This window comes from Ascaphus truei, chromosome 6, assembly GCF_040206685.1.
Source record: "Ascaphus truei isolate aAscTru1 chromosome 6, aAscTru1.hap1, whole genome shotgun sequence".
NCBI classification, from domain to species: domain Eukaryota; kingdom Metazoa; phylum Chordata; class Amphibia; order Anura; family Ascaphidae; genus Ascaphus; species Ascaphus truei.
The window spans coordinates 7,263,258-7,278,605 of record NC_134488.1 but is presented as its reverse complement, the minus strand read 5'-3'; the positions used below and the strand labels follow the sequence as shown (position 1 = coordinate 7,278,605).

The window sequence follows — 15,348 nt, the reverse complement described above, 5'->3', positions numbered from 1 at the left end:
GGAGCAGGGGGTCCCCTGAGTTGAACCGCATTGATTTCTGCCTCAGAGACCCACTGCTTCCCGAGTTACAGGCCCCGGTATGGGGCATCGGAGGCCAGTGTCGCCTCCATCTTTTTAGCGTCCAAGACGCGACGTGGGCTCTATAAAGATGGCGACGACACTTGCCTCCGATGCCCCAAACCGGCCTATAAAAGACGGAGAAGACCCCAAAGAAGAAAAGAAGACCCCAAGACAGACGGGAAGGATTACAAATAGAAGAAAGAAGACACCGTTATGGATTGTAAGGGTTTATTATTTTATGGTTACCTGTGGATTGGTTCCAGTGCTTCCGGGTCGCCTGGATTCCGGTGAGTGGGCATCTAATGGTGAGTAAACAAAAGAAAAGTTTATTATTTTTACTTTTACAGGTTTTTTGATTTTTGATTCATGTCTTCTATTTTTTCAGTCCCATTTAATGCCCGTGAATGTATCTATTATGTACCTATGGCTATACATACATTCACGGACACTGAATGGGTGTATTCTATGTGATTTTTGTATGTAAATGCATTGTTTTATATGCTCTATTATTGCCCCTGTATGTTATGTTTATCTATCTATATGGATAGACATACAGGGATAATAATTGATTGTTTTGCTAATGTTTATGTTCTTTTCATGTATGGCTAATGTATTTATCAGCTTTATTTTGTCATTGTTGTGAATAATGTAATTTGTATTTAGTTACAGGTTATTTTTAATGGATTATTTCTGGTAGTTAGATTAGAATGATTGTGATTACTTTCAATTAGAATTCTTTTGGCAATGGTTTGCCTTTAGGAATTCAATAGGGAATTGTATAATTGATTTGTATTGTATTGTAATTATTTTAGGAAATGGATTAATTGATTGATGCTAATTGTATTGATGTTGCTTACTTTCTATTTGATTTTCATGATGGCATTGGTGGTTAGTGGACATTGTTCATAGTGTTTTTTATTGTTACATATATTTTGCATAGTGTTACATGATGCACAGGTTAATTGCATCATGTACACACTCAATGCAATTGTGTGACATTCCATATACATTTGTGTAGCTGCTGGTTTGTTGGTTTATATTTACAATCAATGCTGGATTTATTGTAACATGCAATGTGGTGATTTTAAGATTAAAAATTCATGTTTTGATTTATGCATGTTTTATGTGTTTCATAATGGGCAAATAATCTATTATCCATATCTGGATAATAGTTATTTTGCACATTATTGTACTGTATGTGTTGGGGGTGGGGGATTGATGTATTGAATGTATAGGTCCGGTTTATTTTTTTTTACATACAGGGTTGGTTCCTTTGGTCTGCGAGAGACACCTGCAGGGAAGAACTGGTGGCCACACATCTGTGGGGGCACCGCGGACCCGTAGGGACCACCCATGGATCCCCAGACCCCTGTGGGAACCACCCGAGGCCCCTCAGACACCTGTGGGTCTGACCCGGGGCCCCCAGACATCCACGGGCCTACCGGGGGGACCCAATTGTGGCCCACGGTGACCCTCGGAGACCACCTGGTCAGCCATGGCACCTGGCGGGACCCACCAACAGGCCTCAAGACCCTGTGTGAAACAAGTTGCTGGTAACCTGTAGGTCTGTGAGGTGAGCCGTCAGGCCCACCGGGGACTCACATGGGCCTGGGGTATGAACCCTGTCTGTAAAAGAATAAATCATGTATTTATGGGGGGGCACAGGGGGTGGGTTATGTATTTAATAAATAGAATGAATTTATTGTGGGGCTGTGTATTGTTTTTATTGTGGGTACTGTGGGTGGGGGAGGGGGTATTGGCCCGAAGGGTATGTGGGTAGGCCATCTGGCTGGGTAGTGGGTGAGGGTGGTTAGGCCTCACAGGGTGGGAGGTTAGTGGGGGAGGGTGTGTAGGCCTCCCGAGTGGTGGGTGAGGGTGGGTTAACCCCTTAATGACTGTAGCGGTTAATAACCGCTATAGTGATTAAGGGGTTACGGGACATTACATGTTTTTACTCTTGTGTATGTAACGGATTTTCTGGCCTAGCCTGACCCACCCAATCTCATATTGGCCCCTGTGGTCTAACCAGTCCCCATTACAGTGTAGTGTCTGGTGGTGCACCTGTTGGCAACAGGACTCCTGAGTCTCCCGCATGATGTTGTGTGGGGATTGCCAACCCAGACAGGCAGCTGAGGAAGTGTGCTTGAGTCCTACCTATATCCAGTGCAGCGCCTCCACCTCATCAGGATCCCAGCGTCCGCTTGTGGATGGTCCTGGTGAGGAACTCCTCCGTGGTGCACTCCTCTGTGTAATCACTCCACACTTACACACGAGGGTATGATTTAACAAGAGCATCTTTATTGACTTGCGGCGGGCCAGCTGCCCCTCACAGTGGGTGTACTTAGCCTCTCATGTTCACCGCACTTCCCTTTGAAAGGTGTCCTTTCCCCAAATTGGTGGATTCCCTATCTCCCCTCAGGGAGATAGTCCCTGTGCCAGGTCCCTGGTCACAGTCTTATAAGCTGTCTCCTCCCAAGCCTGCACTCAGACTTGCTCCTTGTCTCATAACAGCTTAGCAACAACTCAGCAACTCCTAACTTTTGAACAGTGCTGTGCCTTATGTATCCTCTGGTGGCTGGCACAACTCTGACATCACTAATCATGGATTCAGAGCATGTGACCACTCCCATCCATATATAGGGCACCTCACCAGGGTGCGAGGGCAAACTTCCATAATTACTGCTGGCATGCCCATAACTTACCAGGCCTTACTGTCAGCAGGAGAGATGACTGTAGCCATTTTACAGCATGGTTACATTCTCCCCCTGGTGAATCCCACCGTCTCCGGCTTGGACCTAAATTTGAAGTACCTTTCTTCAGGAAGCACTGTAAAATGAATGACACACATAATTAGTATAACATTAAAGATTCACAACATTTTGCGCCAAGCAAGCCCTGACCAGCAGCCACTAGCTTACGCAACAGCCATCCTGTTCCCCCCTAATAATAGTGGCGAGGATCAGGCTTCTTGACTTCCCGACCCCCCATATCCAGGACGGTCACGCTATAGTCACGCGACGACCCCCTTTCAGGCCGGTACACTACTTTGTGTTTATAGACACTCCTGCCTATGCTCCACACCTGCATAAGGTGCGCTATCCTCTCTTCAGCTCTGCTGCCCTTAATAGCACCCCCTTTATTGACCATATATTCCTCTATGGTCTCTCACAACCATCTGTCCCTATTGTCCTCAATCTCCTGCATGAGGGGTTCTGGGACATATGGATATTCCAAACCATGGGAATATTTGTATTTGGCAGTAATAGCCCTCTCAGCCCGGCTACACCTTGTCAAGTTAGCGTTTCCTGCTCTCCCTGGTAATACCCAAGACAGGGGCTCATCTGGGTCTACGGGGTCAGCCAGGATACTGGGACCCTTGGGCTTGATACTGCCGTGGCAAATTTGGAACCACCGCTCCTGCATCTCCTTCTGGTGTTTCTCCGGTGTTAATTCCCCCTTAGCCCACCAGTAGTCCACTACATCTTCCCTTTGCAGAAGGAACCGAGTGCGGTCCATCCACCCCACATAACCCTCGAATAATGGGGCCCACCACCGGGTCTCCCTAACCTTTTCGGGCTCTGATTCCAGGGAACCTAACTCCTCCGTGTCCCCCCAGGAAGACACTCCCGATGTCCCAGTAGATCGGGGCTTAGACCACCTCTCACTCTTTGGCCTTACTTCCAACTTTACTATGGCCACTTTAGGTCTCCAGCTGGACTCAGATGTCTCCCCCGAATATCCTCCACCCACCGACCCATCGTCGGATGTGTAACTTGCCAGTCTCTCCCCAGTCCGTTCTTCACCGGTTCCCTGGGACCCTCCCGACATCCCCAAACTGGACGTGGACCCACGGGAAAAAGTGACAGGGGCAGGAGTTTTAACTATGGCATGGGCTTGGGCGTAAGGATGGGCATATGGTATCCACGGGGTTCAGACCCGCTCTCTACCTTGGGATTGTCCAGTATCACTGCGAGGACTCTCCGCTGGCTGAGCCTCACCCATCTCGGCTCTTCTCGCAGCTTGCCAGCTCTTGGTTGTAGTTGTAGTGTGAAGATAGTCAGCGCAAACCTCATGGGCCTCCCGATGTCGATGGAATAACCTCCAGCTCTTGGTGGTCACAGGTGATCGGGAAGCGCTGCCCGATCGCCGAGGCGTTGTAGTTCTCTCTCCGGTCGTTCCGCTACCTCCGCCGGAAGTGACGTCATAACCGGAACCGGATACGCCGCCATCTTGCGGTGGATCCCCATGCGGGATCTCTTCCTCCACGATGACGTCCGGAAGCTCCGCCGCCTTCTCGTGTACCGCCTGGGTCTGACACCGCCTCTCCTCTACGGATGCCGTCACCGGAGCCTGGTAAGTACAAGGGCTGCTCTTACTGCTCCGCAGATCGTGGACCATGAATCGCCCGTCACTGCTGGACCCGCCGGTCCCAGGAATGGAAGGGCTCCGTCTCTCTGCCTTCTGCTCCACTGGCGACACCCGACTCCTCTCACCGATACTCCCGGTAAGTGGCACTCTGCTCCCGTTCTCTCCACAGGATACTGCCACAGGCCGGATCACCGCACCGGACGGCACTCTGGGTTCCTCATCGGAGGAATCCGCCTCCATTCTGCTTGGGGTCACCGTTCGTGGCGACCGCCTTTTTGTCTCTCGGTCGGTACGCTGACCGACCGCTCCTTTCTCCTCGGGCTCGGCCTTAACAACCGGCCCCGATCCGGGATCTGCACCTTCTTTCCACAGTGCACCGGGGGACCCAGCGGACAGCCTAGCCGTATCCCCCACGGGTTCGATATTTGGAATAGGCACAAATGTGGGCATAGGCCACAGGTACTGGGTGCCACATTGCGGACAGCACGCCGCCGTGTCCACGGTACCGCCGGGTAGCCTGCATTGTAGGCAGAGGTCCACTACAGTCTCGGTGCCCGCCACCCGAATCACCAGTACTCCTCCCGGTATTGAGTATGGCTGGGTGGATACCATGGAAGTCACTTCTTGTGGACAGGCCATTGTCTTTGTAGGAGTCACTTGCAGCAACGATATGTTCTGTAAGCTGGCTCCGCGCAACTGACCATCAGGGGTTGAGTTGCCGGCCACTCCCTTGATCAGCTCCACCTTCCTCTGACACAGCTGGGAACCACCCCCACTAGTAGCAATTATGGGCGGGTCCCACAGCTCGATAGGATGTCCTTTAATTGAGGCCGCACCTTTCACAGTCCTGGAGGGCGCGGCCACAGCTTTCGCGCCATTACCCCCCACAGGGTGGCGTTCTTTCTTTGGCGCCAATCCCGGCCAACTGTCTGCAACTTTTGCAACTGCAGAATTTTCTGCAGCAAGCCCACGCGGTCTCCCAGGGAAGCGGGAGCCGCCATCTTGGTTTGCATGTCCAATTACTTCAGCTACCGATGTAGCTCTTTGTATAGCGCTCACCAGCTGGCAAGCAAATACTTATTTTTCACCATTTCCATCGCACACAATCACAATATCCTCGTGCCCCTAGACCCTAGACACGAGAAAAACGGCGCAGCTACAGCTTTAGCGCCACTCCACAGCATGCTTGCAAAAGTTCCTTCTGCCGCTTGCTCTGCACCCGCACACACGCCATGTGCGCTCTCTCTATCATCCTCCGTCCGCCATCTTGGACCTTCCGCACCGCGCGGATCCTCCATTCTTGCGGTCGTCATTCTTTCACTGTACTTAGAGTTATTGTACATGGAGCTCCTCTCTGCTGGGCAGCTGCCACACCAGTACAATAAAGATTACCTTGATGCACCACCTTGTGTACCTAATGTAGGCTGGACTCGTGTTTGCACTACCTCAGGCTAGGATCACTCTCTCTGTGTCTGCTGTATCTTCTTCCTCCCAGTCTGTGCTCCCTTCGGTAAGTGGTCTGGAATGGGCTAGAGTACTCTGGGGCTTCCATGCAGTACTTGGGCGTCTACCTACTGTTGGCTAGCCTAGCGCAGACCCTCTCCAGAATTCCTGACCACGTTAACAGGCTATCCCTTTAGGCATCCTACCAACTAGCACTGCCTCAAGGTGACTAGAACAGCTATAGCCCCTCTCCAAACCCCCAACTCCTTTCAGGCCCCTAGGTCGTCCCTGCGAGCTGACTATTCTCCATCAGCCCCCTGACTACCCCTAGGTCCGTCCCAACGCAGCACAAAGTGGCAGCAGACACTCTCCCTGTTTCCAAGTGACCTAGCAAAAGCCTGTCCTGTTGACAGGTCTCTCAGCAGCGCCTCCAAATGTAACGGATTTTCTGGCCTAGCCTGACCCACCCAATCTCATATTGGCCCCTGTGGTCTAACCAGTCCCCATTACAGTGTAGTGTCTGGTGGTGCACCTGTTGGCAACAGGACTCCTGAGTCTCCCGCATGATGTTGTGTGGGGATTGCCAACCCAGACAGGCAGCTGAGGTAGTGTGCTTGAGTCCTACCTATATCCAGTGCAGCGCCTCCACCTCATCAGGATCCCAGCGTCCGCTTGTGGATGGTCCTGGTGAGGAACGCCTCCGTGGTGCACTCCTCTGTGTAATCACTCCACACTTACACACGAGGGTATGATTTAACAAGAGCATCTTTATTGACTTGCGGCGGGCCAGCTGCCCCTCACAGTGGGTGTACTTAGCCTCTCATGTTCACCGCACTTCCCTTTGAAAGGTGTCCTTTCCCCAAATTGGTGGATTTCCTATCTCCCCTCAGGGAGATAGTCCCTGTGCCAGGTCCCTGGTCAGTCTTATAAGCTGTCTCCTCCCAAGCCTGCACTCAGACTTGCTCCTTGTCTCATAACAGCTTAGCAACAACTCAGCAACTCCTAACTTTTGAACAGTGCTGTGCCTTATGTATCCTCTGGGGGCTGGCACAACTCTGACATCACTAATCATGGATTCAGAGCATGTGACCACTCCCATCCATACATAGGGCACCTCACCAGGGTGTATTGTATTGTAAGTCTTTATTTATATAGCACCATTAGTGTTCATAGCGCTTCACATTAGTAATACATGTGGTAATCAAATAAATAACAGATAATATAAATAACAGATCATGGGAATAAGTGCTTTAGACATAAAAGTAACATTTCGGAAGAGGAGTCCCTGCCCCGAGGAGCTTACAGTCTAATTGGTAGGTAGGGAGAACGTACAGAGACAGTAGGAGGGAGTTCTGGTAAGTGCGTCTGCAGGGGGCCAAGCATTATGTATCGTGTTTAGAATATCCACAGTGCTATTCATATGCTTCATTAAGCATGTGTGTCTTAAGGTGGGTCTTAAAGGTGGATAGAGAGGGTGCTAGTCGGGTACTGAGGGGAAGGGCATTCCAGAGGTGTGGGGCAGTCAGTGAAAAAGGTTTAAGGCGGGAGAGGGCTTTAGATACAAAGGGGGTAGAAAGAAGACCTCCTTGAGAAGAACGCAAGAGTCTGGATGGTGCATACCGAGAAATTAGGGATGAGATGTAAGGAGGGGCAGAAGAATGTAAAGCTTTAAAAGTGAGGAGAAGAATGGAGTGTGAGATGCGGGATTTGATCAGAAGCCAGGAGAGGGATTTCATGAGGGGAGATGTGAGGGCAAACCTCCATAATTACTGCTGGCATGCCCATAACTTACCAGGCTTTACTGTCAGCAGGAGAGATGACTGCAGCCATTTTACAGCATGGTTACATGTATGTTTTGCAGCATCGGAGGGGGCATGGGCAGGATGAAGATGAGGATGAAGACGGCCTTCATCGTGGGTGCCTGTAAAAGGTAAGTGTAATATGTATTGATTGTATTTATTTAAATTTATATGTATTTACAATGGGCAAATGCATTATTATCCATATGTGGATAATAGTAATTTTGCCCATTACTGTATTGTATGTGTTATAGGGGGGTGTATTTAGTTATTAATATTGTTTATTATTTTTGGAGGCGCAACATTGTTACCGCAGGCACCCCGGGCAGGCACCCCGGACTCCTGCGGGGACCCCTGCTTGGTGAGCCGGGGACACCCGCCGGCCTGTTGTATTGGTGTTGCAGTGTCCAGGAGTCAGGGAGCGCAGACACCAGGATGAACATATGAGGAGAAAAAACAATAACACAAATGATAGTGCAATCATGTATGATAGGGAAATGATGCAACTGGGAATGGGAACATACACAGTGGATAAAACAGATGTATACAGATAGCCACTGCTATAATCCCATGGGATGGGAGGATGGAGCAAAATAAGATGTACACATGACACAGTGGTTGAAATTAAGAATAGCCACACAGGTGTAGAAAATGGCAAAAAAAGGTTTAGTTGATGAACATCAGGAGGCACACGGATGCAGTGGGAACTTACAATCAAGCCCCATAAATCAGGCAATGGAAATAGAGCTTAGTCTGTGTCCGTTGTGGGAGATGTAACCTGTATGCGTAGTGGCTGCTGCAGGGGGGTCAGGCTGCGCCGGCGGTTCCTCCACTGTCAGCCACCGCAGGACTTCCGGGTTTGGTTCTCTCCACCAGTCTTCCGCACCACGTGACTGTGTCACACTGCGGGCACAGCAAGCTTCTTTATCGGTATTTTGATATTTCATATTCTGCATTTACTATACTGTATTATTTCCTCCCATCTGGAATACCCGCAGGAGCGCCTGGTGGTTTCTGTGTTCTTGTATTGGTGTTGCGCAAAATGTAAACAAAGAATTTTTTCTAAGTCCTGCTTTTTTTATCACCAGCCTTTATTCAGCGCAACTTTCACGTACGATCAGTTTGCGTTGCTTAGTGAATCCCGCAGAAGGGCAGAATTCAGCGCAAACAGCTGATCGTACGAGCAAAGTTGGACTTTGAAAAAATTTCAAGAAAAAGCACGTTTTAGAGCGCAAAGTGCCTGTTTGCGCGGCTTAGTAAATAGCGCTCGGCGGAACTTCACGTTCTAAGAGCACTTTGCGCTCTTAAAACGACTTATCACTGCTTAGTGCAGGCATGTCAAACATGCGGCCCGCATGCGGCCCGCAACAGATATTTTTGCAGCCCGCTCACAACCAGGTCGTGTGTGTCGGCGAGCGCGTGGGCGGCGGTAAAAAGTTTTGGCCGCGGGAGAAGCGAGCACGGGTGTGGGGGAAGCGAGTAGCACAGGCGGAAGTAAAATCTGTCCTGCAGGGGCTGGAGGCGTACGGTGGCCGGGTGCAGTCGGCGGAGAGACTACATTCTCCTTGAAGCCTGGTAAACCAGAGAGATAATGGCTGCCCCCCTCCATGAGGTGCAGAGAGTTCAGCAGTTCAGTGGAGATCCCACGGACAGGGGTATGTCTTCACAGCAGCCCCCCTCCCCCTGTCAAATCTCTGTGTGAGCTGCACGTGCAGAAGGAGATCTGTGTGTTTGTGTGTGTGTGTGTCTGTGTGTGTGTGTCTGTGTGTGTGTGTGTCTGTGTGTGTGTGTGTGTGTGTGTTTGTCTGTCTGAGTGTGTGTGAGTGTATCTGAGTGTGTGTGTGTGTGTGTGTGTGTCTGAGTGTCTGAGTGTGTGTGTATGTGTGTGTGTGTGTGTGTGTGTGTGTGTGTGTGTGGGTGTATGAGTGTGTGTGTGTGTGTGTGTGTGTGTGTGTGTGTGTGTGTGTGTGTGTGTGTGTGTGTGTGTGTGTGTGTGTGTGTGTGTGTGTGTGTGTGTGTGTGTGTGTGTGTATCTGAGTGTGTGTGTGTGTGTGTGTCTGAGTGTGTGTGTGTGTGTGTGTGTCTGAGTGTGTGTGTGTGTGTCTGAGTGTGTGTGTGTGTGTGTGTGTGTGTGTGTGTGTGTGTGTGTGTCTTGAGTGTGTGTGTGTGTGTGTGTGTGTGTGTGTGTGTGTGTGTGTGTGTGTGTGTGTGTGTGTGTGTGTGTGTGTGTGTGTGTGTGTGTGTGTGTGTGTGTGTGTGTGTCTGAGTGTGTGTGTGTGTTTCTGAGTGTGTGTGTGTCTGAGAGAGAGAGAGAGAGAGAGAGAGAGAGAGAGAGAGAGAGAGTGTCAGGGAGAGGGAGAGAGAGAGTGTCAGGGAGAGAGAGAGAGTGCCTGTGTCCCTGTGCCCCTGTGCCTATGTCCCTATGCCTCTGTGCCTGTGTCCCTGTGCCTCTGTCCCTGTGCCCCTCTGTCCCTTTGTGCCTCTTTTCCTCTGCCCCTGTCCCTGTGTCCCCGTGCCCCTGTGTGCCTGTGTCCCGGTGTCCCTGTGCCTCTGCCCCTGTGCCTGTGCGCCTGTGTCCCTGTCCCCGTGCCCCTGTGCCTGTGTCCCTGTGTCCCTGCCCCTGTCCCTGTGCCCCTGTCCCTGTGTCCCTGTGCCCCTGTCCCTGTGCCTCTGTCTCTCTGTCCCTGTCCCTGTACCCCTGTCCCTGTGTCCCTGTGCCCCTGTCCCTGTGTCCCTGTGTCCCTGTATCCCTGTACCTGTCACCCTGTCCCTGTGCCCCTGTGCCCCTGTCCCTGTCCCCCTGTGTCCCTGTCCCTGTGTGCCTGTGTCCCTGTGCCCCTGTGCCCGTGTCCCTGTCCCCCTGTCCCTGTGCCCCTGTCCCTCTGTGCCCCTGTCCCTGTGCCCCTGTCCCTGTGCCTCTGTGCCTGTGTCTCTCCGTCCCTGTGTCCCTGTCCCTGTGCCCCTGTGCCCCTGTCCCTGTGCCCATCCCCCTGTCCCTGTGTCCCTGTGCCCCTGTCCCTGTGTGCCTGTGCCCCTGTCCCTGTGTGCCTGCGTCCCTGTGCCTGTGTCCCTGTGCCCCTGTCCCTGTGCCCCTGTCCCTGTGCCCCTGTGTCCCTGTCCCTGTGCCCCTGTCTCCCTGTCCCTGTGCCCCTGTCCCCCTGTGCCTGTGTCCCTGTCCCTGTCCCTGTCTCCCTGTGTCCCTGTGCCCCTGTCCCTCTGTCCCTGTGCCCCTGTGCCCCTGTCCGTGTCCTGTGCCTGTGCCCCTTGCTCCGTCCCTGTGCCCCTGTCCCTGTGTCCCTGTGCCCCTGTCCCTGTCTCCCTGTCCCTCTCTCTCTCCCCGACTCTCTCTCTCCCTCCCTCTCTCTCTCTCTCTCTCCCTCCCTCTCCCTCCCTCTCACTCTCTCTGCGCCTCTCTCTGCGCCTCTCTCTGCGCCTCTCTCTCTGCCTCTCTCTCTCTCTGCGCCTCTCTCTGCCTCTCTGCCTCTCTCTCTGCCCCTCTCTCTGCGCCTCTCTCCCTGCGCCTCTCTCTCTGCGCCTCTCTCTGCGCCTCTCTCTGCCTCTCTCTCTCTCTCTGCGCCTCTCTCTGCGCCTCTCTCTCTGCCTCTCTCTGCCTCTCTCTGCGCCTCTCTCTGCGCCTCTCTCTCTGCCTCTCTCTCTCTGCGCCTCTCTCTCTGCCTCTCTCTATCTCTCTGCGCCTCTCTCTGCGCCTCTCTCTGCGCCTATCTCTCTGCCTCTCTGTCTCTCGTTTTTATCTTAACTGCCCTATACCTACACCGAAATAACCTATTCTGCTTTCTTCCGGATCTGACTCAAGTTTCTCACGGGGGACATCGGAAGACAGGTAGGAAACACCTCCTCTCCAGTATAGTACCTTGAGGGACTACGGATCAGGTAAGATTCCAGGCGGGATTGCTGCTTTGGAAATCAAGAGGGGCATCCTGACACTGGTTAATGGGTTCAAAAGTCATTCACATCTGGCTTTTTTAGTTTTTATTTTCGTTTTGTGAGGCACACACACACACACACACACACACACACACACACACACACACACACACACACACACACACACACACACACACACACACACACACACACACTACTTTTCGAAATAAACCTACGTTTCTATGAAAATGTAAGTTTGTTTTTTTTTGCGGCCCATCTAGACTTAAACCTTGTTTATTTGGCCCTTGTTAGCATTTGAGTTTGACATGCTTGGCTTAGTGCACAGCCCCCTGAGTGTTGAAACATGTAACAATAACATCAACCATCTAAGAAATGTGTTACCAGTAGTTATAGAAAGGAACAGGATGGAAACAGATTTAAAAAAAGCAATACAATGTAAATCTATATGTCTAGAACAAAATTTACAATACTGTTGGAACGCATAACCCCCCCCCCCCCATCCCACCCAAATACCCCAATCGCAGATAGAGTGCATGTGAGGTGAATCTATATGTATTTATGTATTACCCGGTGTGGTGCTTTACCTGTTAGGCTCACAGGAGGCCTGAGCCTCCGCCAGTGAGAGCCTGGGGTGAATCCTCTTGAACGATCTTACACACAAACAGCGCCTCCACCTGTGTAGGATTCTAGAGTGTATAGAATATCCCTAACACAGGACCCACATATAGTAACCACATACACAGGAGTATAAGTATAACAGTTTACTATATGCATAATAGAACATAACACATACATCAGCAATAATAACAGTGTTCCTCTATAACAATACTAGGCACAACTACCCGTCATCTCACAGGGCCTTAACCCCCACAACTTATTCCTCCCCCAAAACCATGTACCCAGAGTCCCACGAGTCCACTAAGAGACCCAAAACCTATAGGCGGGATCAGCGCCTGATGTACCTGTATGTTGGTGCACATAAAATACGATACCTGCCCCAGAACTGTAGCACCTGGGGCTGCAGATACTTCACAAAGGATCTGCCGCTCCGCGATCTCCTCTGCAATGTCCTGAAACTCTGCCTGGTGGTGGGTGGCTCCCGCATGGAGTGATCCACCTTTGGAAAGTCTCTTATCTCTGCAACTGTAGAGAATGATTCACTCTTGCCACCAAGGGCCAGGATGTAACGCTTCCTGGCTGTAACCCTCGCTATGCTGGTTCTACAGGACCCTGTCCCTATCCTAAGGGGGAGTCCCTGCAGCAACCACAAGCTGAGGTGAGTAGGGCTTAGCTGGGGCCTAAGAGGTGACTTCTGGCCTAGTGCAGGAGACTACTATCCTCACTGCACAAACATACCCTCCCCTCTTTGTGTCCCAGCTCCTACTGACTTCTTCCTATCTCTGAGCACAACAATGTATCCTTTCCTCAGGCAAAGCTATAAACCCTATTGGCTCCCTGGCATCAGTTGGTATCTCTGCCTCTATGGCTGCTGGGAGTTGTAGACCCTTGAGAGCCTTTCTTTCATTGTGGCCGCGTGTACTATGTATGCTGCGCCTGCGCGATGCTGTAATGGCCGCCGCCTGCAACTGCGCATGAGCAACTGTGGGCTGTCCCTGTACTACAGAGCGCCTCTTGTGCCAGTTCTCCCACACTAAAATGGCCGCAGCATCGCGTCTGCACATGCGCAAGCCTTCGCACATGCGTGGACATAACCAAGATGGTGGCGCCCTGCCTCTGATGCCGCCGGGAGCCCCCGCAACAGCCTGCACACGAAGCGGGGGTCCCCGCTTGCCAAGCAGAGGTAAGGGGTTCAAAATGGAGGTCCATCGGGAGCCAGAGTGGACCTGGCTACACTGTATTAAACTGCTTTACTACACATAAATTAAGTGAAGGTGGTGTGTTTAATATTGAGCTCCCAATTTGTTTGCTTAATGCGGTCTGTTTTTTTGCTTTAAGCCTAAACCACAGCTAGCCGTGACTTACTGCTTTGAATTATAGAAGGCATGCCTTCTGGAATTGCTGACTCACCTTATAACTGATGGGGTGTAAATGGTTATTCAGATTTGCTATTTTCCTATTAAAAGATAGGCAGAGGGGAGATGGTTGAATGGCAGAGTAGTTTAAAGTTTATTCACAGTTGTTATTAAACAACTGATCCAGAGAGCTGATGGAGTGATAATGGCTATGCACAAAGCACGTATTTAGTGTATGGCAAGAATGTATTCAAATGTATTGTTTAACATTTATTAAACAAGCAGAGAACAGACGGAGTGTTAATGGTTCTGTACAATGCATGTATTTAGTGTACTGTAAGGATCTATTGAAATCTAATGTTTCGTGATTCTTACACAGGCAGAGGACAATTCACACTCACCTAATTCAAGGGCCAACAAGACAACCATTGCCTGGGGCGTTCCTATTCTTCCTCTGGTTGCAGTGGCTGGCGAGTGGGCACTTGCTGTGGGGGGGAAGGGGGAGGGCTGGGGGAGGAGGAGGAGGATGAACGTCAGAGCCTTATTGCAGGCTGTTGTTTTAGGTACCAACTTTTCAGTGATACAAGGTATGTTTACCTTTTTTTGTGAAGTATAGAGTTATCTGGTTTGTGAGCAGTTAGTGTTACAGTGAATATGTTTCAATGACACTAAGGATTGGGCTTCCGTCCCGCCCCCATGATGCGCCCCGTGATACTCCTTGTTAAAGGACATTGTGTCCGAAAAGCGTACCACCTGGCTCCCGGCAGTGCACTGCTTTCTTTCTTTTTGCTACTGGACATCTTTATCATAGGCTACATACGCCATTACAGACTCGTGGAGGCTCAAGGAGTGGGTAAAGTTTATCGAAGATTGTTTTCATTGAAGATCGTCTTATGATGTATTGTGAGCTATGGACAGTTATTAATTCCAGTATTTGCTATATATGTTTTCCTCCAATGTGATGACATCAAGGTGATTTATTATCACTTGTGATTGTTCTCTTCAGGAGTGTGATACTCATGAATTACTGGTCACTCATACAAGATACTGTATGTTACCCACTCCATACTAGAGTCATACTTCAGAGTTCTATTCACAAGTATTATTGATGACAACGTTGTGATATTCCTAAATTAAAGCTGCAGTTCAGTCTTTTTTTTTTTTTTTACTTCAATAGTTTCATGTGTGCAATCTCTAATTACCTAAAGAACTGTATAGATGCAGGTCAATTCGTTCTCCATGTATTGATAGGCGAAATTTGGTGACATAATTAGTGAAGGGATCTGTTTTTCTTCTGCTTCTGTGTCTCAGTGGAAGCTCATGAATATTCATGAGCACTCCTACACTGACATGTGCTAGAGGGAGGGCAGGGCTGACAAAGGGGTGTGCCAGGGCTTGTGACAGGACATGAAGGGGCAGTGCCTTAGCAAATGGCTGTTAAAATAGAATACAAGAAAATTGGTCTTTCAAAGTTGTTTTTTTAAAAACAGAAAATACTAAAAGTATTTTTTCTTACTACAGAACTGATTTATTAAAAAAAAACACACATGCAGGATATTGACTGATCTGCAGCTTTAATTGGAGCACCCAATTCCCTATATGTATGCGCCCCGTGACAAGACAGGTGACGCACCTTGTACTGAGGTTGCGCACAAGTGCCGCACACCCAGGCGTGACGCTACGGAGAAGCTCCCTCGCGCACCTACGCGCCAGTGCCGTGTTGCCAGGGACACGCACGGGGTAACACGATTACCTCAAATTACACCACACCTGCGGTACACTCTGACCCTGCTTACCAG

The 15,348-nt window shown here is 50.3% G+C and overlaps 1 long non-coding RNA gene across 1 annotated transcript in view; it reads right to left on the bottom strand.

Moving 5' to 3' along the window:
• Nucleotides 1–12,122: 12,122 nt before the first annotated feature.
• Nucleotides 12,123–15,348, bottom strand: part of LOC142496650 (uncharacterized) — a 61,267-nt gene continuing 58,041 nt past the window's right edge. Inside the window, exons 3-4 of the long non-coding RNA XR_012802073.1 lie at nucleotides 13,951–14,056; nucleotides 12,123–12,719 (exon numbers count right to left, since the gene is read on the bottom strand). This is a non-coding gene — a long non-coding RNA (uncharacterized LOC142496650). The remainder of the gene's footprint in view (nucleotides 12,720–13,950; nucleotides 14,057–15,348) is intronic.